Genomic DNA, 23,058 nt, shown 5'->3' with positions numbered 1-23,058 from the left:
GCACAGCAGTCCCCATGCCCCCGTCCCAGGCAAGCCAGCCCTCTCGCCTCTCCCTCCATCCGGGTCCCGAGGCCAACCCCCTCCCCGATTCGGCCCGTTCCGAACCCCCAGCCCCGCCATTGTCCTCCTGCAGCCGCACCTCTCCATTGTCCGCCCCGCCCTCTCCGAGGTAGAATCCGCTTTCCGCAGGGCGCCGCTCCGCTCCCACCCTCGGATTGGCTCCTGCGGCCCCACGCGCGAGGCCCGGGAAGGGGAGAGGGCGCGCGCCCCGCCCCTGCCCGCAGCCGGCCGGGGGCGGGGTCTCTGCTGACTCCGCCCCGTCCGGGCGGGGCCGCGCTGGCTGGCGCTGGGCCGCTGGGCGGCGCTGCCTCGGCTGAGCTCGGGCTGCGGCTCCGGTGGGGGTGGGTGGCGGGGATGACAGCGGAGGTGGCAGCGGCTCGGCGCTGAGCGAGCGGCGAGCGAGCGGGGGAAGAGGAGGAAGTGGAGCCGCGGCCAGGAGCTCGGGAGTCGGCCGCCGCGCCGAGGTCCGCCCCGTTTTGCAGAGCTAGCCGAGTCGGGACCTGGAAAGACTTCCCCGCGGGGCTCCGGCCGCCGCGCCTCCCCGCCGGCGCCTGCCCTGCCCTGCCCGTCCCAGCCCCGCGGTTCGGGGCGTGCGGCCGGGACACGCGGAGCCCCGGCCCTGACCCGCTGCGCCGGGACGGGACGCTCCTAACGCCGCCGTACCGGTCCGTGGTTGCAGGGTCGCTCCGCGCCTTTCCGTCAGTGAGGGTCGGAACCCCAGCTCCAGGGCTAGCGCAGTGTGGCCCCAGGCCCTCGCCTCCCGTGCACGGGACCCCGGACGCCCCCAGCCTCTGGCTTTACGAGACCCCAACCTTCAGTTGGAACAGCTTGGAACAGCGCGAGCGCCCGGGAAGCCCTGGCCGGGTCGTGCGCTCCGTGAGGGGTCCTAGGCGGGCAGGACAGTCGGACCGAACCGCCGGGCTGGTGCCGCGAGCCCAGGCTGTCACCTTCGTCCCGCCTCAGGCGAGGGGTTCAGCGCCTGCCCCGAAGATAACACAGGGGTCCCCTTCTGTCCCGGCGGCCCGCGAGAGCCAAGGCTGCAGGTGAGAGCCCCGGATGCGGGGCAGGAGCGGTCCCCGACCCCATCGCGGCAGCGCGGGGGCCAGCGGAGGGAGTGTCAGGGGAAACAAGCAGAGGCTGGAACTGGCTGGGAGGGGGCGCGGGAAGGGGAGGGGAAAGAAAGAAAACGCGTACTTATTGAGCGCCCATTGTGTGCGGGTCCGCGCCCTGCCCCGCCCCGCCTAAGCCTCACTGCTACTCCTGAAATAGGTGTTGTGTATTATTATCGGCGCTTGCAGATGGAGAAACTGAGGCTTAACGGGGCTGAGTGACCTCCTTTCACTGCGGGGAGGAGACTGGGGTAGCGGGAGAGGATAGAGGGGGAAGAGGCAGAGCACTTGAGCGCTGATGCTAAAGCTGAGGAAGTGGCTTCTTCTTGCCTCCCGCTCCCTGGCCATGTCACCCGCGAGGAAAGGTGACTCAGAGTTGAGGGTAGAGGTGGGAAGCTTCCCAGTTCCAAAGCTTCTCTCCCTGTGGGCCCAGGATGTGAGAGCAGCAGCTCCTGGCCCTTGTGTGTCAGACTCCAGGGTCTCTAAGACACTCTGGAGGTCCTGAGACGTGCTTATCTGTTGGTGAATTCACTGCAGAGATCCCCAAGTAAGGGTCTGTCAGAGCTGGAGATGTGGCCCCTCTGGGGTGGCTGGAGATGTGGCTCACGTGACTCACCTCCCTCACATTACTAATGGGGACACTGAGGCCCACCCGAAGGGAGTGCCAGTTGTCCGGTCCTAAAGCCAGTGAGTCCTTGAGCCAGAAGTAGACTTGAGAAAACCTTCCTGAGCATCCTTCAAGGTATGCACACTCCTCCCCAGTTAGGATCTTCTGGATAGGTGGCTGGGGCTTTCCCTATCGCTGATGTGAGATCTGGGCGACCATGTATGAGGCTGTGGTGAGAATTAGTGTGGTTGGTGCTGGGGCCCCGAGGAATGCCTGCAACCGCATTGCCTTTGGCCCAAATGGAAAGTCCAACCTCATTTTCTTCTGGGCAGGGGAACCTGCAGGACACCTCTGCCCAGGAAGGAAGGGACCTGCTCAAGGTCTCAAGGCTGGGGGCTCCCAGGGCTGGGGCACAGTCCCAGGTGTCTTTATTCCCAGGCAGGGGATGCTTCTGCTGCCCCCAAGGCATGTAGGGAGAGGGGTGTTGTGAAAGAGCCCTTGGCATGGACTCTGTGGGCTCTTGTTCTGTGTGGGGACGGGGAGGGGATATGGCCTTGGTCTGGGCCCTGTGGCCTTGGCTAGGCCTAGTTAACCCTAGATATGCCCAACTCCCTGGAGTCAAGGGGAAACCACCTTGGAAAGCCCCTGGAAGGTGGAGGAGCGTGGTGAGAGGTCTGTGGAAGTCTGAAGCTCAATCCCTGGGGGTGGAAGGGTTAGGGGAACCCAAAAGACAAGGTGACTGAGGGGCTTGGGATTCCCTCTACCCCAGACCTCTGTCTGGGGATTCAAATCCTCGCAATAATCTCTATGTCTAAACAAAGCTCTTTGATGAAATAATTTCACACCTGTGATCTCCTTTCATGACGTGGAGAGAGCCTGGAACCTAGAGTGAAGCAGAGGAGGGTTGCAGAGTCACTTGGGACCTCTTGATGCATCCATGGTTCCAAGTGCCAACTTAAAATAGGTTATGGCAGGCTGTGTGTTACCTGCTCAGTTAGTGGGGCCATCACATCTGGCTGTCAAGTGCTAAGGGGCATGTTGTACTTGCCAAGACTGGGGTGGTTATTAATGGCCCAGTCTTGTGTGGGCAACTGAAGCTCAGAGAGGTAAAACCACTTCCCCAGGGCCTTTGAGTTTGCTTGTAGAACTGTTTGAGTGCCAGCTGCATACCAGGTGCCCTGGAAGTTACCCAGACGGGCTAAGCGGCAGCCTCGAGCCACAGTAACTGGTGAATCCCAGATAGTGGTAAATCAGACAGACCAGGTGGGCGTGAGTCTACTGTGCCTCCCACTAGCTGAGTGGCACTGAGCAAATCACTTCATCCCTCTGAGCCTATAAAATTAGAATACCTCCTTTAGCAGGTTGTTGTGAGGATTAAATGAGCTACAAAGATGCAGTGCCTGGCCAAATATCCGTTTCCATCCCTATGAAGAAAAGGAAGCTTGAAGTTTGACCAGGAAGTCTGGGGAAATTCTCAGACTTGTCTTCGATTAGAACGCAGGATATGGTTGCAGGGCAGGCTCAGAGACCTGAATTTGCTCAGCTCAGGCTGCTCTGTGGGTCACACTCCCCTAGTCTCATAGCCTCTAGAATCAGTCTGCTTGGGGACACCGGCAAGGGGCTCTGGATTCTTACCCCCTCCCTTGGCTTCCTGCTGGCAGGGCTGTGGTGCCTGGAGCTGGTGTCCATTCCCTCGGGCCCATTGTCTGACCTCCCTAGGCACCAAGGTGCAGTGAATAATTAATACTCCCCTCAGCTGGGGGCAGGCTCAGGGAAATAGCTCTATGTTCAGTGAGCTTCTGAACCCTACCAGAGGAGGTGGGGGCTCCTGTCTGTGCTGTTAGCAGTCTTGGATATGGGGGGGCAGGCAGGATAGGACAGGGAGAAAGTGTCATCTGGCCCCCAACAGGAGAGAGCTGGGGTTGATGATGTCCTGTCTCTTCTGTTGGGGGCCAGATGGTCCCACAGGCAACACTGGGAACCAAGCTAGCTGAGCTAGGATCAAGTGGGCCTCTGATTCCAGAGAGGTGGTGAGGGGGAGGAGTAAGGGGGAGGGTACAGGGCAGAAAGGGGTGGAGGGGAGGCCCTTGAGGACTGGAGTAACCAGGAAGGCTTTGTCAGGGAGGTGGCTGTCTGGGCAGGAGCTAGAGGCAACTTGCTGCAAAGACGGGGGGTCCTGACATCCCTCCAAGAAGGAATCCTGGCTGTGCCACTGTCTCACTGAGAGCATGGGCAAGACACATGATCCCACCAGGCCTCCATTTCCCCCTTTGTGAAATGACGGTTGTGATATCCACTTCTCAAGGCTGTTACGGATGATCTTGAGGTCCCATGTGTGAAACACACGGCACTATAGGCACTCAACAGGGGGGTGCCTCATCATGAGTGTGAGCTAGTGGGCTAGTGGCGGGGCAGGTGGGATAGTGTGGTAAGCCGAGAGGTAGGGAGAACTTGGGGCGAGGAGGCTGGCTTGGTGGGGTTAGTGAGGGGTGAATGCCCATATAGGAGAGGGCCTTGAATGTTAGACAGAACTCACATTTCAGAAAGCTTAATGGAGCCCCCATTTAGAAGCCTCTGTGGCTCCTTACGGCCTGTAAGATGAAGACCAGGCCCTAGTTATGGCATTCAGGTCCTTGGTCACCTTAGCCTCTGCCCGGCCTTCTGGCTCATTGCTCTGCACTGTCTCCTAAACACACCACATGTGGCCCCATCGCAGCCCCTTTGTTTGTGGTTCCTCCCATCAGAACCGCCATCCCTGCCTCTTCTCCACTTACCTCCCCACCTGTCAAGACCTGACTCAGGTCATAAATTCCCTCAGAAACATTCCTGGATTACCCAACCCTCTGGTCATGCCCCCTCTGAATCTTTAACATTCAGCAGTAATAGTAAAAAATAATACCTACTATCCATAACATTTTGCAGTTTGTAAAATGTATCCACACAATACTACAGTGATGATATCAACAACAGCTGATATCTTGAGTACTTACTATGAGCCAGACAGTGTGCTAAATGTTTTATAGACACTCTTGTTCACACAAACTCCCTGAGGTAGCTACTGTTATCCCCTAGAAACTGGGGCTCAGAGAGGTACCTGATCTTCCCCGAGGTCACACAGCTCAAAGGTAGGGAGCAGGGAGCCAAGCTGCATCTGTTTGAATTGTAAATCTGTGCTTAGAAGATGTCCTGTCTCCTCACCTCCACCCAAGTACCTCGAAAGCATACTTTGTGTGTAAAAAGCCTGGACAAGGTTTTTTCTCAAGGCTAAGGAAGGGCAGTGTTGGACTGAGCATGGGGCCCAGGAAGGACCTGGGCCCTAGGCCGTGCACAGGCTGGCTAGTTGTCTGTGTGACCTGGGGTGAGTCGGCCCCTCTCTGGGGTCCCGTGTGTCCATGTCTATGGGGAGCAGCGTGGGTTCTGAGCTCCCCTGTAGCTCCAGCTTTCTACATCGTCTTTCGTGACCCTGGAAGGAGGAGGAGGAGACCACAGCACCAGAGCCAGAGGATGTGGTATGACGGGCAGCTGTGATTTTTGGCCTGGCCACTGTCTGGGCCAGCAGGCTGTGCGGGTAGCTGCCTCGCCCAAAGGAGGGTGGTGGCCTGAGCTGCAGGCAGCATGGTCATTAGCTGGCAGGGGAGACCCTGTGATTGGGAACTGGCTGGGCCAGGCCAGGCCAAGTTGGCGGGACTGGAGGCAGGCTGGCCGGGCCACAGCGGGGTCACTGGCAGGGCAGCCAGCTTCTCCTCCCTTTGCCCCCTTTGGGGTGGTGGCAAACACACACTGGGCACCAGAGCTTTGTAGGCCAAGGCTTACCCTTTCTCCTGCTGTGACCATGGGAAAGAGCAGTAAGGAGTTCAATTAGGTCCAAAGATGCTGCCTGCTATAAGCTTCCAGGACTCCTCCCATGCAGGTGGGATCCAAGCCTCCTCTGCTGCTGATTCACGGCCCTCTGCACACTGACTGTGGTCTGTGGATTGGGGTTCTGCTTGGTCTGCTTCCCTTGCTGGCTTGTCAAAACTAGATTCTATGTGCCCCCACCGAATCCTCCCCTCCCTCTGAGTGCCTAGCAGTGTGCCTGGCACAGAGCCACACCCTCCGGGCCAGGGGAGGCAGTGCAAGCTGCCCCATGGACAACTTGCTCAACTTTTGCACCTCTGTTTTTTCCCTGTACATTGGGGCTGATAATAACTGTTATTAAATGAGATGAAGGAAGTGGGGTGCCTGTCCAGGCCTGGCACACAGGTGGATCCTCCATCAGCATGAGTCTTCTTGCCCATCCCCTCGATGGCTTCGTGAACGAGCAACTCAGTAAGAAGCTGATGGAAGAGTCCAGTGAGTGATGGCTGGAGGGAGGGCGTGCCAGGTGGCAGGGAGGCCTTCCCTTAGGGGGACTTAGCTGGGGTTTGCAGATTCACAGTTCCCACCACCTTCCCTGTGAACAGTGGTGTGTAAGCAGGTGCTGTTGGCCTGGAAGGGTCCCGAGCTAGGTTCAGGGGAGGGAGCAGGACTGGGATATCTGGGGACTTGGGTTTTCTTCTCAGGCCTACGCAGAAGAAATGACCCAGGTGGGAGAAGCCGTCTGGCGTCCAGCTAGCAGATGCTGGGCAGAGAGTGTGAGTTCTTCCTTAAAGGGAAGCAGCATTTATTTGGTGCTGCTCACACACACATCCAACCGAAATGTAACATGGTTGGAGATTCTGGTCTGTGGGGGAAACAGCATTAGACAAGGAAACACACAGATGCAAAACTTCCAAATTGTGAGAAGCAGGCTCCTGAGGCAGGGGCCGGTCCCATCAGTATCTGTGGCTGGTGGCACAGGGTAGGGCTAAATGACTTGGGCAAGTGATTTAACCTCTTTGGGCTTTAGTTTCCCCATATGTAAAATGGGGATAATTACAGCATCTTCATCATAGAGTTGTGAGGGTGAAATGAATTATACATGTAAAGCACTCAAAAAAATGCCCAGCACATAATGAGCACTCAGTGCAGGTTAGCTGTTATGATCTGTATCTCCAGCACCTCACAGAGGATCTTAGAGAAAACAGGTGCTCAGGAAAGGCGTTTGGAATGAATCCCAGGCAAAGGGCAGCTGCTCTGTGGAATGAATGAATGAACAGCCTGGTAGGGTTGGGAGGACACAGAAGCAGTGACAACACAGAATGTGACAGGGAAGGCCAGGGGCCTGGGGTTGCCCGGCGCTGGGTGGGGAGGGGAGTCAGGGAAGGCTTCCTGGAGGTGGTGCCCATGTTGCTGACTTTGGACCTCTGTGAAATCAGCACTGAATGAGCTGAGAGAGGAGTAGCTCCTCTCCAAAGGTAGCTGGCAAGGGGGAGAGCTTGGGCGGACCCCAGGACCAGTGGACTCCACAGGCCTCTCACTTCCCACCAACCCACACCATCTCTCCATCTGTGACATTCTGCTTTCAGGGCATGAGGAAGGCGGAAAGGCAGGTGGGGAGGAAGTGTGGGCTGCTGGTCTGACAGGCCCAGCTCTTCCCAGGCTTGTGACCAAATCTCCTACAGAAAAGGATAAACAGGCCTGCTTTGAGTTCTTTTATCTTCTTGCTCCCAAGGCACGCCAGCAAGCAGAGGGGGTCTTCCAGCGTTAATCCTGCAGCTGTTTAGCTTTTGAACGAGTGGACTCTTTAAAAAAAATGCCACGAAGAATGTGTCTCACTCTCTCACCCAGGAGGCTCAAAGAGAAACTTCTCTCCCACTGACAAGGGAGCTGGAACCCCCAAGTGTCTTAAAGAAGCTCACCCCAGGGGCAGTCTGAAATCAGGGGACCCCTCATGCTGCCTCGATTTGTTGCTGGCTGTGGAGCCTTGAGGACACCTTTATATTTTGCTTGGCTTCTGCCCATTTTGTAAAATGGGGTCAGGGTAATAAATCCCTTCTTTCCTTAGAAAGGCGTGTGGCAGGGGAGTTTCAGAGGTGGGAAGGGCAGCAGTGGGCATCCAAGCCCATGGCTTTCAAACTTTGTTTCACATTAGAATCATCTGGGAAACTTTTAAAAGTCCTGCAGGCCCCACAATCTCTGGGGCATGACCCAGGCATCAGTAGTTGATGAAGCTCCCCCGGTGATTTCAGTTTGAGAGCCACCTGGCTGCCCTCTGCAGCCTACCTCCCACAGTGTCCCAAGACAATACTTGCACATCCCCAGGACAAGGAGCTCATTCCTTCCGAGGCTGCTTCCTCCCCCTAGGACCTTCCTGCCTGGAGAGATGAGGGGAGTGGGAAGACTTGGTAATCCAGTTAACCTGGGTTCCAGCATGCAGCTGCTCCCTGCGTGTCTTCTCGGAGCCTCGGTTTCCTCATCTGAAAAATGACAATAACGATCTCTCTGAAAGGGCCACAGAGGCCAGACGAGGCCACACATGGCAAGCACCCACCCCATACCTGACGCCGGGCTGGACTGAGACCCTGAACTCCCTGCCCCAGCCACCTGAGGCCAGGTCTCTGAGACTGGCGCTGGTTAGGGTGGGATCAACACCCAGCCCGGGGGCCCTTCCCACTGTCCCCTTTCTCTCTAAGAGATAAGACAAGGCAGTAAGCATTTTGTTTTGCTCAGTTTTGCTTTAATGGTCAAAGTGTCAGACTCTCCTTAACAATGAAGCCTTGTCTGAATCTGCTTGTTTTTCCAACCCGGACACCCAACTGCACCACCTGCTTGGGGCCCCTGTCCCACCTGGGAGAACTGAAGAATGTCAGAGGATTTTTTTTTTAAAATCTGGGGGAGGGTGTCCAGGGAACATTGGAGGCCTTGTGCAAATCCTCACCGATAATTGACCCCACTTAAGTCATCCAACTCTGCTGTGATTGTGAGCCAGTTCACTAAAATTATTTCAAGGTAGTTACTAGGTGTTGAGCCAAACCCCTATCAGTGCCAGTGAGGATGGCACCAGGCTCAAGAGGCCAAGGAGGAGACCCAGAGCCAGCGAATGAGCCATGGGGTTTTACTACGGGGTCACACACAGGGGAGAGAGTCCAGTGGCTGCTGGCTGGACCGAAGAACCACAACCACTCGCAGGAAGTGTGCAGTTTTTTTTGTTTTTGGTTTTGGTTTTGGTTTTTTTTTGAGACAGAGTTTCGCTCTTATTGCCCAGGCTGGAGTGCAATGGCGCGATCTTCACTCACTGCAGCCTCCGCCTCCCAGGTTCAAGCGATTCTCCTGCCTCAGCCTCCCAAGTAGCTGGGATTACAGGCAAGTGCCACCACACGCAACTAATTTTGTATTTTTAGTAGAGATGGAGTTTCACTATGTTGGTTAGGCTGGTCTCAAACTCCTGACTTCAGGTGATCCGCCTGCCTCAGCCTCCCAAAGTGCTGGGATTATAGCTGTGAGCTACCGCCCCCCGGCCTAAAAGCGTGCAATTTCTATAGCATTTTCACTTAGCACCTCCCCCAACAACTTCCACCTAGCAACCTCCATTTACCCCAAACCACAGACCTCAATCCTCTGTTTGGCCCGCAAGTTCCATAGGATGGGCCAAGAGCTCAGATGTTCCTCATAGATAAGGAATGGATCTCCGGGTTGGCTACTCCCAGATTCCTTAGCTTAGAACCAAACTGCATTGAGGTGCGTCTGCCATACAAGGTCATTCTCAGGGCTTGCTCAAGTCCAGGTATCACTGTCCAACGTGTCTACCATACAGAAGACAGAAAACTTACGTTGATCCTGGCTTTGTCACTTACTGGCAGGATGACCCTGGAAGAATTATTTTATCTCTTTGAGCACGAGTTGTTTCTCCTATAAAATGCATTTGTAGGAAGGACTTCCTGGGATTACCTGAGAAGCAAATAAAATTATTGGTATGTGGAGCACAGTGCCTACCGTAAACTAAGCACTCAAGAGCTGTTGGTGCATGCACTCGCTGGGGAGCTGACCCCTGCCTCCTGCCCCTTCCTTCACTGGCTGGTCCACGTTCCCTGTCTCCCAGTCTGCTCCCCTTGCCCCACCAGGCCCAGGCTGAGACAGAGGACAGAGGAGGCCTGCACATGTAATCATGGGCATCCCTTCAAACTGCTCTTCTTTAAGACCAGAGGAGGCTCTGAGGACTGGACAGAGGAAGACTACAAAAGGGGCCATCAGTGGCAGTGCTTGGTCTCCTTGCCTGGGCACAGCCAGAGAGGGTGCATCAACCCAGAGTGACTGGCTCAGGCATTAGGCGTGTGACAAATCAACACGGGATAGTGCAGCACCGAGGGACTAGCAGTGGCTGGGAGCAGTTACCACTCAGGGCTGAAGGAGCAAGGGAAGTGGGCAGCTATAGGGATAGGGGCTGTGGGCCATCAGTACAGGGACCCAGTCAACCCAGGAGACCTCACAGGGGATAAACTTCAACTAGCTTTCCTCTTCCCTTCAGTCCCCCATTTGTGCTTCCTGTTTGGTGTACCTCTCTGGAAGCCAGCAGCATGGAGCCCATTACATTCCACAGAGGTCAGTTCCCAGGGCCCCAAACAAGGTAGAGAGTGGCTCTGGAGAAGCAAACCAAAGACACTTCCTCACTCTGTCCATCGAAAGCCTGGGAGTCCACTGAATACACTGTCCTTAGGACACAGTTTAAAGATCATCTGTTTTTACCATACCCCTTAATGAAGGGGCTCTCAGCCCTCACCCCAAAGATGAATCAGCAGCCGAGCTGCCTCAGACACCTCGGCGAGAGGAGTTTTAGAGGTACCCATCTCTCCCTCTCTGCCTCCTCCACCAAAGCAAGCTATAGATGGCTTCTGGGGTGACCCTGCCAGGGACAGGGGAACCTCTGGAGTGGAGCAGAAGTCACAGGTAGGCTAGTGTCAGGCGAGTTCAGGTGCACAGAGCAGCGGCCCCAGCCCTGCTGCAACTTGCCCATCCCAGAGCTGGCCATGATGTGGCCACTTCACACACCTTCCTTAGAGCTGGGCAGTCATTGCCACAGTTCTGGGGATAGCCCTGGACCCAGAACATGTTCCTCATGTCCAGGGTGTTATGAGCCATGCCACTCTGAGTTCAGAGGGTCTCCCAGGAGCCTATGAATGTCAGGTAAGAGGAGTGTGGGGCTGGGCAGGCCTGGGATAGGCCGTGCAGCAAGTGCCACCAAATGCTGCCAGGCCCTGTAATGGGGAGTCTGGGTGTGGAGTTAGGTGGGGGGTGTGGTTCTTGCCAGGCAGGGAGCAGGAAGCATAATGGTGCCAGAGACTGAGCCTTGCCCAAGAGGAGACATGGTCAGGGAAAGGACAGAAGATATGACACTTTGCATGGAAACCATGTGGGAGGCCCCCACGGGGTGTTGTCTGCAGGGGCACAGCTGGCAGGTCTAGGACACAGAGCCCTTTACAGCTGGCTGCCAGCGAGCACTCCCTCTCCTTCCTGAAAGGAATGCCCCTGGCATCTCCACCAGCTCACACCTAGGCATCTGAGGTGACACAGTGAGATGCCCATGGCAGGTGTGGTAACACCTGGATCCTCAGAGACTTCCTGAGAGGGGAGGTATGTGGGCCTCGGAGTCAGAATTCTGTCTTTGAATCCTGGCTCTGCCTCTCTTGAGTGGAACTTAGAAGACATGGGCAAGTCACTTAGCCTCTCTGAGCCTCAGTTGCTCACCTATAAAATTAGAGCAGCAACACTTACCTTCCAGGCTGGTTTGAAAGTAAAATGACATAATGAATGAGACAGCATCCTGTATTTCAGAGGAGATGCTACAGTTGCCCTCATCATGCCCCCCTTCTCTGTGTGCTGTTCATGCTTAATGCCTCTGCAGGAAGTTCTTTCTTGAGACTAATTGAAGTCCACTCTGCTGCAATTGGAGCCTTCTTCCTCTTGCTGGGGACTCTGCAGAGGCAGACTGAGCCCCTCCTCTGTCCAGATGTGCCCTGTCAGTGCCTGCAGTGAGTGAAGCAGAGAACTGGGTGACCAGGTGTTGATTTTCACCTTGGAGCTTGGGGGTTCAACCATCAATGGCCAGAGCCTCTTGACCATGGCAGGGTAGGGGGTGCATCATCCTAACTCTTCACACTGTTCTTCCTCTCTGTGCTTAATCCATGCTCCAAAAGGGGTGACTTTGGACCAGTGCGGAGAGCCCTGGGCTGGGCCTAAAGGCCTGGGTCCTGGCACCTCTGTCTCACTGTGTGGCCCAAGGCCAGTTAGCAACCATTTCGGGCCACCGTGGGCCTGCAAGGATGTCTGTGCTCTAGGGCCCAGGTCCCTCCAGTGAAGACATATGTAGTTCTGACTGAAGACCCTTCTCCTGCTTCTCCCCCTCTGGGACCCTAGCCAACCTGGGAAGACAGCAGATAGGGTTCTGCTGGTGGCTGGCAGTGGTAGCAGCTGAGTCCATCTCTCAGACCAGGACTGCCAAGGGCAGGCCGAGAATTCAAGGTTAGATGGGTGATTCCTGGTAGGTAGGGTTTTGCCTCCCTCCTCAAAACAGAGCCTGGTGCTCCCCTTCCTACCCACTCAGCTGAACTCACCCAGCTCAAGGGCAGTCGTGTTTGAGTCTCTCCTTGGAGTGGCTCCTTTCCCACATGAGATCCGCTTTCATCCCTCATTTTGCAGGTGAGAAACCTCGGGCTCAGACAGGTGAGGTGAGTGGCTTGAGGTCCCACAGCCTGTCGGTGGGAAGTGGTGAGGGTCCCTGCGGCAGCTCCCATGGCACCTGGGCCAGGCCGTGCCCTCTAGGTCCTCAGCAGGAGTGGAGCACAGGAGAGTCAGGAGGCTACTAGCCAGGTGGTCTCCTGGTCTAGGAGGAGGCCCTATGGGTGCCAGGGGAACCCTGCTCTGTGGGCCTTGAGGGGTCATCTGGGGCTCCTGGGATTGCTGGGTCCCTTTCCCTGGGAGGAAGTTAGCCGAGGAATGCCAGAGGTTGAGAGCGAGGAACCCAGGAGTTCTAGGCTGTGACTAGTTCTGAGTGCCCCTGTAAACTTCAGTGTTTAGTTTCACGGAGAGTCAAGACTGACTTTTTGTTGACTTTGGACACATGACAGTTTAACTTTACGAAGCGCTCTGATATCTGTGATGTCATTGCATCCTCACAGCAGTCTGTGAGGAGGAAGTGTGGGACTTGTTTGGGAGGGCAGGAGAGTGTGGGCTCTGGAATCAGACACACCGGAGCTTACACCCTGACTCCCACCGACTCTCTGACCTCAGGCAAGTTGGTAACCAGCCAAGTCTCAGTTTGCTCATCTGTGAAAGGGACAATTTACTCCACAACAAATTGTTAGCAACACCTGCCTTGCTGGCTGTGTGCCTTAAGAGAACATCTGTAACTGCTGGGTCAGTGTCTGGTGCCATGTAATAGTTTTCATGATTTTTATCAGACCCACTTTATAGAAGGGAAGATGGAGGCTGAGAGAAGGAAGGTGACTTGTCTGAGGTCATGTAATGATTTAAATTGGTCCTCCAGACTTCTTGTCTGTGAATTTTTTTCTATAAAACCTCCCTCTCCATCCTCAAGTGACCCGATACCTCATTTATCCAGAACCTTCCACGTGTGATGCTGTCTAGACGTGGCATTGTGTCCCCAGTGCCCAACAGCACTTGCCTGGTACACAGTATGTCCTGTGCATAGATGTGTTGATGAATTCATATAAACTGTAAGAAACATTTTTCCAGAAGAAGCAGCTAAGGCCTGTGTCTTGCCCTAAAGACTTCTTTCTTTCTTTCTTTTTTGAGACAGAGTTTCGCTCTTGTTGCCCAGGCTGCAACCTCTGCCTCCCAGGTTCAAGTGATTCTCCTGCCTCAGCCTCCCACATAGCTGGGATTACAGGTGCCCGCCACCACGCCCAGCTAATTTTGTATTTTTAGTAGAGACAGGGTTTCATCATGTTGGTCAGTCTGGTCTCGAACTCCTGACCTCAGGTGATCCACCTGCCTCGGCCTCCCAAAGAGCTGGGATTACAGGAGTGAGCCACCACACCCAGCTCTAAAGACTTCTTTCTGCTCTCTATCCCATTAAAAACAACTCTAACAGTTTTGGTTGGAAACCTTTGCAAAAGAGATTGATCACTTTCTTCCTCTGAACAATGGCAACATGGACGGCTTGAGGGACAGGCCTTAGGAACCCCGCCTGCCTTGCTGAGAATGCCGACGCGGCTTGACCCCTGTGCCAGATGACCCTGGGCTGCTGCATGTGTTCAACTCTGGTTTCTGGCTCTTCCCACCCTGTCGGTTCCTTTATTCTGCTGCCCACAGACTTGCCTCCAGAGCGCTGCATCTCTTTCCTCTCCCCTCATGTGTGTGTGTGTGTGTGTGTGTGTGTGTGTGTGTGTGTGTGTGTGTCCTTCCCAATTTCATGCTTCTACCAGTTGGGGACTAAGAAATGGAACAATTGACCTTACTAGAATTGGTTCATGTATTCATTCATACCTATTCAACCAGTCAGCCATTGGTGAGCCTGTGTCACACTGGGGATTCTGTCTATCCATTCTTCCATGCATCCATGTATCCATCCATCCATCTGTCCTGATTGAGGACCTCTGCAGTGGCTTGTGATCAATCAAGACATTACCACACCCTCCTGGCCATGTATGCAGTAAAATAATGATGCACACAGCAAATGCTGGCACAGGACTTGACAGTTTATAATCTGCCTCTGCTTGCATTACCTCCATCTTCACAACAGCCCTGAGAATAGCATTATCCCCATTTTGCAGATGATGAAAACAAAGCTTAGCAGGATGGGGTCCCCCCACCCAATGGCCAGCAGTGAGCACAAAGTCACAGTTGGAACTCACTCAGGTCTCTGGCCCACGCTGTTACCTTCTCCCTCCTTTGTGCTACGTTTGGAAGCTGTCTGATGCCATGTTCATTATCTGTCTCTGTCATGAGCTATTGGTGGTGGTGGCTGAGGTTGGACTTTTTGCCTCTGTCAAATGGTCAGTGCAGGGAAGCATGGCCCTGGCTGGGTGGCAGCCACAGACACCCTTCAACCTGCAGACCTTGTCCCACCTGGACCCAGGCACACTATCTAGTCCATACTTCCCAAACTGTCCCCTGAGGAGCCCTAGTCCCGTGGCATGGGAATGGATTCAAGGATGCATGAGCATACAGATTTGGGAAACGCTAGGTCACATAAATCTAAACAGGCCTTCTCAGGGTCTTTAATGTATTAATATGAATTAGGGACCCCAGTGGGTGGCAGAGTGTGCAGCCAGCCTTTCCTAAGCTTATTTGAACATGCAACTCCTTGGTCAAAGAGCAGGGTCTGGACACACCGTCTTGAGAAAGCAGTGAGAAGATCTCATGGGCAAACCCTGCCCTTGCTGTTTTGTGCAAGGAAACCCCCAGCTAGAGCTAGTTTCCTGGCCCAGGACTACATTTTGAGAGAGCATCACAGGGAATACTCTTCAGCCCCAGAAAAGATTCAGTGATAATGGTGGAACTTCAGGCAGCAGGGGCAAGTGGCCGTGGAGATATTTTTATTCTTTCATCCACCAAACGAACATATCTCAGACATCTACTGTGTGCCAGGAACAGAGCCAGCACTTGGAAATGCCAAGACAATCTAAGTCTCTTCCATTTCATTTTTCCTCCACAGTGCTGCGTCTCTTTCCTCCGAGGGTTTTCAAAGAAAGGCAAGCCTTAAATACATGCCTTAAAAGGAAGAAGTGATCTGTTAATTGCTCTGGGTCGTTGCTTTGGGTGGGTGACACATTTACTCAATTCAGCAGAGCTGTACCTTCTTAGTCCCAGGTCCTGAGGGGCAGAGAGTGAGGCAATTCCAGGACCCATTACCCTGGGCAGAGTGCACAGATGTTGCAAGGGAGGTCAAGAGCATGGGGAGGCCCGGAGGAGGAGGAGGGGAGAGGGGGAGAAGGGAGCGAGCTTCCTCCTGGGGTCCATCAGTCTCAGCTTGGGGTTGGGGGGCACTTAAGTGAGGCTCTGCGAAGAAGAGATGGGGGAGTGGGGGTGGATGGGCTCCAGGTGGCTGGGAAGGGCATTCTTCAACAGCTGGAGCAGAGGTGAAAGGAGGCAGCACATGACACTGTGTCATGAGGACCCTGTAAGGAGCCTGTGGATGTGGGAGCAGAGGGAGGAAAAGGAGGTCAGACGGGGCTGGAGAAGTTTCTGGGGCAGATTTTGAGGGTCTGAGCTCCAGCCAAGTGGGTGCTCACCTGATGAGGAGCCTCTTCAGAGCTGGTCACATTCATCCCAGTGTCCCCAGCACCTGGCTGGTGCCCAGTGGGTGTTTGTGGACTGGCTGGACTCTTCCTCTGTAGGCCTTGGGTTCCTCACATTTGTGGTCAGGCGAGGTCACCTGGCACCTCCCTTCCTACTCTGAAGAGCTCTCAGGAGTTCTGGATGCTTGTGCAGGGGAAGGCCTCACCACTCTCCCTGTCTCCTGCCTCAGGGTTCTCTGGGTTGCCCCAGCAGGGCTGGGGCCATGGTGCCCTGAGTGGGGGACAGCCCTCCCGCTGCCAGGGAACTTTGCCCCTCGTGCTTTCTCCCTTCAGCAGTTGGCCCCCTGAGCCCAGAGGACATTCCTTGGTGTCCCGTGACTGGGAGTGGCAGTGGCATTGAGCGCATGCTGCAGCTTAGCATGGGGAGGGAGCTCTGCTTCCATCTATGTGAAAATGGGCAGCCAGGTGTGGTAGCTCATGCCTGTAATCCCAACACTTTGGGAGGCCGACGCGGGCAGATCACTTGAGGGCAGGAGTTCGAGACCAGCCTGGCCAACATGGTGAAACCCTGTCTCTACTAAAAATACAAAAATTAGCTGGGCTTGGTGGTGCGTGCCTGTAATCCCAGCTCCTCGGGAGGCTGAGGCAGGAGAATCGCTTGAACCCAGGAGGCGGAGATTGCAGTGAGCTGAGATCGTGCCACTGCACTCCAGCCTGGGCAACAGAGCGAGACTCCATCTCAAAAAAGAAAAAGAAAATGGGCAAGTGACTCAGCCTCTGAGCCTCCGCCTTCTTGTCTGTTAATAGTAACTTCCACACTGGACTTTTATGAAGGTTCAACGAGATAAAGTTTATGAACGTGGATTATAAACTGACTTACTCCACAAACAAGTAAACAGTTCTTGTCATTAACAATATTCATTTGTCCAATTTATATTAATCCCCCAAGCCTCTGGGCCACTCACCTCTTTTCAGGAAGTGCTCCCTGGCATCAGCTCACTGTTCTCTGTGCAAGCTGCCCCTGCTGGTACATTTTATCCAGGCCAGAGCAATAGGAGCCTCTGAATTATGTACAAGTCGCACACACAGGCCAGAACTGTGTGTCTGCAGCCCTGTCTGTGTTTGAACAGAAAGAAAGATGGTGCTGTCCTTCCTATCTGCTGGGCCCAGGGACCAGATACCGCCCCTTCCCTGGCTGCAACCCAGGGGTCTTGGCCTCTGAGGAAGGCTGGGAGCACATGTCAGGAACACCCCCCACACCCAGCTTGTCTGTCCTGTTTACAGTCTGGGTCTAACATGGCCTGCCCACATACAGGAGCCTCTCTGTGTCCTGTATCCCTGGGTGGCTGGTGGGCATAGGGCTTGAGGGGCAGAAAAAGACAGTCACTCCACATCCCTTCCACTTCCCTGTTCATGCCAGGAGGTGTCAGTTGGGATGACCAAGATCTTCAATGTGGACACTGCTTTATTTCAGCAGGGCCTCAGGTACCCCCTCTGGGAGGCCTGCAGCCTGTCACAGCATGCTGAGCCAAAGCCACCTGCCCAGGGTAGGTGCTGGAGGGACAAGGCTAGGTTGTGCCCAGAATCCCTTCGCCTGGAATTCTGGGGGTCCCTCTCAGTGCCCTTGTTCCTGAGCAGCTCCAGATGGTCCTGGCCCTATGTGGGGGGAGTAGGGGCAGACAGCTGGTGAGGCTGGCACCCAGAGGCATCACAGATCCTCCCTCCGCTTAGATTGGCATGGGGGCCACAGTGGGAGAGGCAGAGTGGCAGGCAGGGAGAAAGATATAGTGGGATATTGATGTAAACCTAGGCAGATTATTTTTAAAAGATCCCAGTGAACAAACGTCAATTTACCCCTCCTCCAACTCTCCCCCTGTCTTAAAAAGACCAAGCAGGAACACACCTGGCTTCCTGTCCTGGCTCCATCCGTGTGCCTGTGCAACCTTGAATTTGTGCCTGGGGCTCTCTGAGCCTTAGCTGGCCTCATTTTAAGATGCTGATGATAAGGCCAACGTCACAAGGCTGGTGTGAGATCAAATCAACCCAGTGGGTGGCACACCCAGGAAGGCACCGGATACATGGCAGGCCACCGATTTGCAAGGCAGATCTAATGCTAGGCCAGAGCAAAGAAATTGGATGTTTTTAGATACTTGATCTGTGGTCTCTGTAAACAGGAGAGAGGAAATTCTTGTCAACTTCCTCAAAATGGTCAGTGCAGCTTAGACACGTTTTTGTACCTTGTGACTCCACCAAAAGGACTTCAAAATTACCCAGGTATTTGTTGACCTTTCCCCTGGGACCATGTAAAGCCACTGGGTGTGAGTCCTGACTCTGTCATATTAGCCAGGTGACGTGGGCGAGTCCGTTGTCCTCCCTGTCCTATAAAATGGAGGGAACAAGTACCTAATTCTCAGGCTCATTGTGAGCTTCCGATGAGAAATAATCTATAAAATCCTACTGTGGAAAAAAAAAAAAAAGCAACTGATAGATAGTGGGTGCTGGGGGTGGGTGTTGGGGGATGATGGCCCAGAGTGCGGGTCAAGGGCTCAGACAGCTGAGGCTGGGTGTCCTGTCCTGATGACTGGCAGGCTCTGTGATGGTCAATGCGTGTGTAGAGCCTGATTTGCTTTCCTTAATGGGACAGCTGCTTAATTAGCCTCTGAGTGTTCCTGACAAGTGTCCCTGTGAGTGTCCCCAGCATCTGACAGGGTCAGCTCTCTCCAGACCATGTGTGTGCTCCGCTGGCCAGCCTTGGGTGTGAAGCATTGACCCACTGTCCTATCCTCTGATTCTTGGCTTGTCACTCAGATGGCCTCGTGGGGCAACCACTGTGTTGGGGACTAAGGGAACAGGAGACAGCCCTGCCTTAAGAACCCCGGTCTGGGCTGGAAAGGAGGAATGTAGAGAAGGCTCAGTGGCTGTGACCCAGTGGGGCTTGGAGGCAGCCAGTGCCCCCTAGCCTGGGAAAGATTCTGCCTGGCTCTGCCACCAATTCTCTATGTGACCTTGATCATAGGCCCTTTCTCCCTCTGGGCCTCAGTTTTCCCCTCTAAATGAGGATGTTGGAAGAAGTGGTCCCAGGAAGCTGTGGCCTACAGCAAAGCAGGGTGAGGGGAGCAGTGATCTCTGAAGCCAGCCCAGCCTGGGGTTCTTGGCCCAGCTGCTGCACTTTCTGGCCTGTGACCTTGGGTAGCCCACCCAGCCTCCCCATGCCCGCCTGACAGGGGTATGCTGGCCCTGCTGGCACAGAGCAGACACTGAACATCCTGCCCAGCAGCATCTGGCATTGGTGGGCCCCAGGGCAGCTTTGGCCCTTCCTCTCTTTCTTTCCCTGTTTGTCCTGCAGTGCCCAGAAGTTCCCCAGGGAGTCTTGCGCCAGTGGATTAGGGGTGGTGTAAAACAAGTGTTGCTGACCTCAGTGCCGAGTCCACCATGCTGTCTGTGCTACTCCCCTGCCTGGGGACCCCAGGATTGGGATAGAGCTGGCCATCCTCTGCCTCTTAAGGGTTGGACAGAGAAGGGGAGGGGGGCAGGGGCAGGGTGCACACTCTAGAGCCCAGCATTCCATCTTTGTTGGCATCTTGGAACCTTGGTACTTAGAACCGTGGACTCTTTCAGTTCCCAAATCTTGGAAGCACTGGATCATGGAACCATAGAATCTCGGTGATATGAAATCCAGACTTGGAGGTGGCCTTAGGGGTCACAATCCAAACCTTCATCCAGCCCAGGCAGCCCCTCTGCAGGCTCCGTGAACACTCTGGCAACTGGGGAGTCATCTGTAGCCCCCTCAGGTAGGTCTCAGACTTCGGTCAGATCACAGGGCTGCCCCCGCCCTACCTTGTGGTCTTGACTGGCCGCTGTGATGGTGTGCCTGGGGCTGGTTAGTGCTAATGGACAGCTGGGATGGAACCAGGCCTCTGCTCAGCTAAGAATAGAAGGCTTTGTGCGATTTAAGTAGCAGCCGGATCATATCAGGCCTCCCAGCCAGGCCCTAGGGAGCTTATTAAGTGGGATCTGAGGCTACCCTGGGTCCTCCTAGGTGGAGGGGCAGCCACTGGACTTCCCCGGGGTTGCTCTCTTGTGTTTACCTGATGATGAATTTTCCTTTTCCTATCGAGTAAGTTCATCCCTCCTCCTTCCTCCTCCCTGGGGCTGGCTGGGGAGCATCACCCAGTGTTCCTGGGGGGAGTGTCTTCTGGGAAGAGCTCAAACAAACAAGGCGTCCCTGAGAGGAACAAACAGATCGATGAAAACGTCTTTGTCTGGAAAGGAGAGAACGGATGATGGCAACCTTTTATTGAGTGCCTACTGTGTGCCAAGCCCTTGGCTCAGCATTTTGTGCTCTTGCCATATCTGACCCTCCCAAGGGGCTCTGGGAAGGGTCCTTATCCCCATGATGCAGATGAGGACACAGAGGCCCAGCTGGTACTTGGCGGAGCTGATATTGAAACCAAGGACTGCCCCGCCCCGTTCCTTCTGAGGGAGAAACTAGGGGTTCCTGAGAGCTAGGGGAAAGAGGCAAGAGTCAGAATTCTTGGAGAGAAACCTAGGCATGGAGGATTTTGTCTCTCTGACTGCAATGATTCATGCTTTACCTTATGTTAGAGTCTTTTCCACTTCTGGCAGCATGGAATAGGAGAAACAGTTCTGGACTGAGGGAGGAATTATGGCCCTATCACAAATATAGTAGGTGCAGGCACATGTTGGTTAAGTTTGAATTAAACCAAATCCACATGGGTCTCAGATTTCCCTTCTGTGAAGTGAGTAAAGGTCGCCTGGGGCAGGATCATGAGGCTGTGGCTCCAGATTCCTGGTCTTTTGATCAGAGAGTGTCCTGGTCCCCACTCTCTGCAGGTCTCTGGTGCCTCCTCCCTCCCACTCAGAGATTATTCCCAGTGTGAGAAGTGGAAGGACACCTAGGAATTGCAGGTCATTCTCTGATGGTACAGACAGGAAAACAGGGGCCCCACAAGGAAAAGGACTGGCCCAAGGTCATGCAGTGAGTGGGCCCGGGAGCACATAGTAGGAAATCCCTTCTTCCTTCCAAGCCAATGCCTGCTCTCCTCTGGGGCACTGCTTTTAGGTGGTGATCTGGAGGGCTGGGGGTGGGGCTGGGGGGCGGAGGCAGCTGGATCCTGAGAGGGAGGCAGGGGCCAAAGGTCCAAGCCTCTATCTGTAGTGCCCCAGGCCCATCTGTGCTTGCCCAAATCCTGTCCAGCTCAAATGCCCCCTCTTCTGTGAAGCCTTCCTGGACTCCCCTTGCTAATACCCTTTCTAATCTCCCTATCTACCTCAAGAGTGAGAGTTTTTTGTTGTTGTTGTTTTTTTTTCTGAGACGGAGTCTCGCTCTGTCACCCAAGCTGGAGTGCAATGGCACGATCTCGGCTCACTGCAACCTCTGCCTCCCGGGTTCAAGCAATTCTCCTGCCTCAGCTTCCTGAGTAGCTGGGATTACAGGCATGCGCACACCCGGCTAATTTTTGTATTTTTAATAGAGACTGGGTTTCACCAAGTTGGTCGGGCTGGTCTCGAACTCCTGACCTCATGATCTGCCTGCCTCGGCCTCCCAAAGTGCTGGAATTACAGGCGTGAGCCACTGTGCCTGGCTGAGTGAGAGTATTTTTAAAAATTGTATTATTTAAGTTAACAAACATAAAATGCACCATCGTAACCATGTTAAATACAGTTCCATATGTTAACTATATTCACATTCTTGTGAAACAGATCTCCAGAGCTTTTTCATCTTGCAAAACTGAGACTCTATACCTATTACACAACTACTCCCCATTTCTCCCTCTTTCTCTGGCCCCTGGCACCCACCATTCCACTTTCTGTTTCTGAGTTTGACTATTTTAGATACCATATATAAGTGGAAGTGTACAATATTTGGCTTATTTCACTTAGCATAGTGTCCTCATGGTTCATCCATGCTGCAGCATGTGGTTGGATCCCCTTCTTTGTTCAGGCGGAGTGCTGCTCCATTGTGTGGCTAGACCACATTCTGTCTGTCCGTTCACCTGTCGATGGACCCTTGGGTTGTTCCACTTCTTGGCTCTTGTAACAAGAGTAGGGAGTTTTGAAGTTGGATGGGCCTGGGTTGGACCCTGGCTTTTAGCCTCCTTTAGCTGAATCTAAGGCCCTCCTCACCTGCCACTGTGCCCAGTGGGATTGCTGCAAGGAGTAGAAATTGTTCATGTTGAAATGCTTGGTGTACAGCAGACTTGCAGTGAGTAGTAGGTGGGATTCATTCTCGTTTTCCGCTTTCCCTCTAGGGACAGGTCCCTTTTGCCCATGGCTATAGGACCCACAGCTCACCTGCACCCATCCATGAGGGCAGCTGAGCATGTGGTGAGTCTCAGAATATTGGAGCTGGAGAGCACCTGTGCACAGAGAGGGGCAGAGACTCATTCAAGTTCACCCAGCCAGTCAATGGCCATGCCAGGATTAAACTTGGCTCTCCAGCCTGGGGACCTTCCCCCTGCAGTCCCTGAGATCCACAAGCCTTGTCCTTAGGAGGGATCAGCTCCCCAGGGGCCTATGTCTAATCCTGCAGCATTCAGGGCTGGGGGAGGCAGGGGGCTGGGAGATGAACATCTCAGGAGGCTCAAGAGATGAGCATCTGTAGTGGGTGGAGGCCAATGGCACCTGCTAGTCTCCTCTGATCGCCTGACTTTCCCCAGGGCTGTGGACAGCGGAGCTGCTTCAGCAACAAGGGGACTCACGTCAGACTCATTTGCATGGTGCAGGCTCTCTAAGGTCCTTGCCTTGCACCTGGGAGCTCACTCTGCTTTTGCTCACTTTCATTCATTCATTTGCCTATTCCTTCCTTCGCTCATTTATTCAGCAACCACTCCCTGAGGCCTGCTGTGGGCTGGGAGACCAATCAGACCTTGCAGGCAGTCAGTATGGCATAGCAGTGAATAGTGTGGATTCTGAGGCTAAACTGCCTGGGTTCAAATCCCAGTTCTGCCAGTTACTACCTCTATGACCTTGGACAAGTTGCTTAGCCTCTCTGCCTCAGATCCTTCTCTGAAGTGAGGAGAATGATAGTTCATAATTTATATTTGTTCCAGTTACTGTTGTCACATAACAAATCACCCCAAAATTTAGTGACTTTATATAGGAACAATCATGGCTGGGCGTGGTGGCTCATGCCTGTAATCCCAGCACTTTGGGAGGCCGAGGC

At 54.2% G+C, this 23,058-nt stretch overlaps 1 protein-coding gene across 32 annotated transcripts in view; it reads left to right on the top strand.

Moving 5' to 3' along the window:
- The first annotated feature begins 308 nt into the window (after window positions 1-308).
- Window positions 309-23,058, top strand: part of GDPD5 (glycerophosphodiester phosphodiesterase domain containing 5) — a 91,822-nt gene continuing 69,072 nt past the window's right edge. For 6 of the 32 annotated variants that reach the window (XM_063784347.1, XM_063784332.1, XM_063784337.1 and 3 more), the window contains exon 1: window positions 376-1,103. The gene's annotated coding sequence lies outside the window, so the exon portion shown is untranslated. Of the gene's footprint in view, window positions 1,104-19,490; window positions 19,664-23,058 lie in introns of those variants that run through there. The other 26 variants (XR_010147615.1, XM_063784315.1, XM_063784312.1 and 23 more) reach the window with 19 other exon arrangements.

This window comes from Pan troglodytes, chromosome 9, assembly GCF_028858775.2.
Source record: "Pan troglodytes isolate AG18354 chromosome 9, NHGRI_mPanTro3-v2.0_pri, whole genome shotgun sequence".
Lineage (NCBI taxonomy): Eukaryota > Metazoa > Chordata > Mammalia > Primates > Hominidae > Pan > Pan troglodytes.
This window is presented reverse-complemented; position numbering and strand designations above follow the sequence as displayed.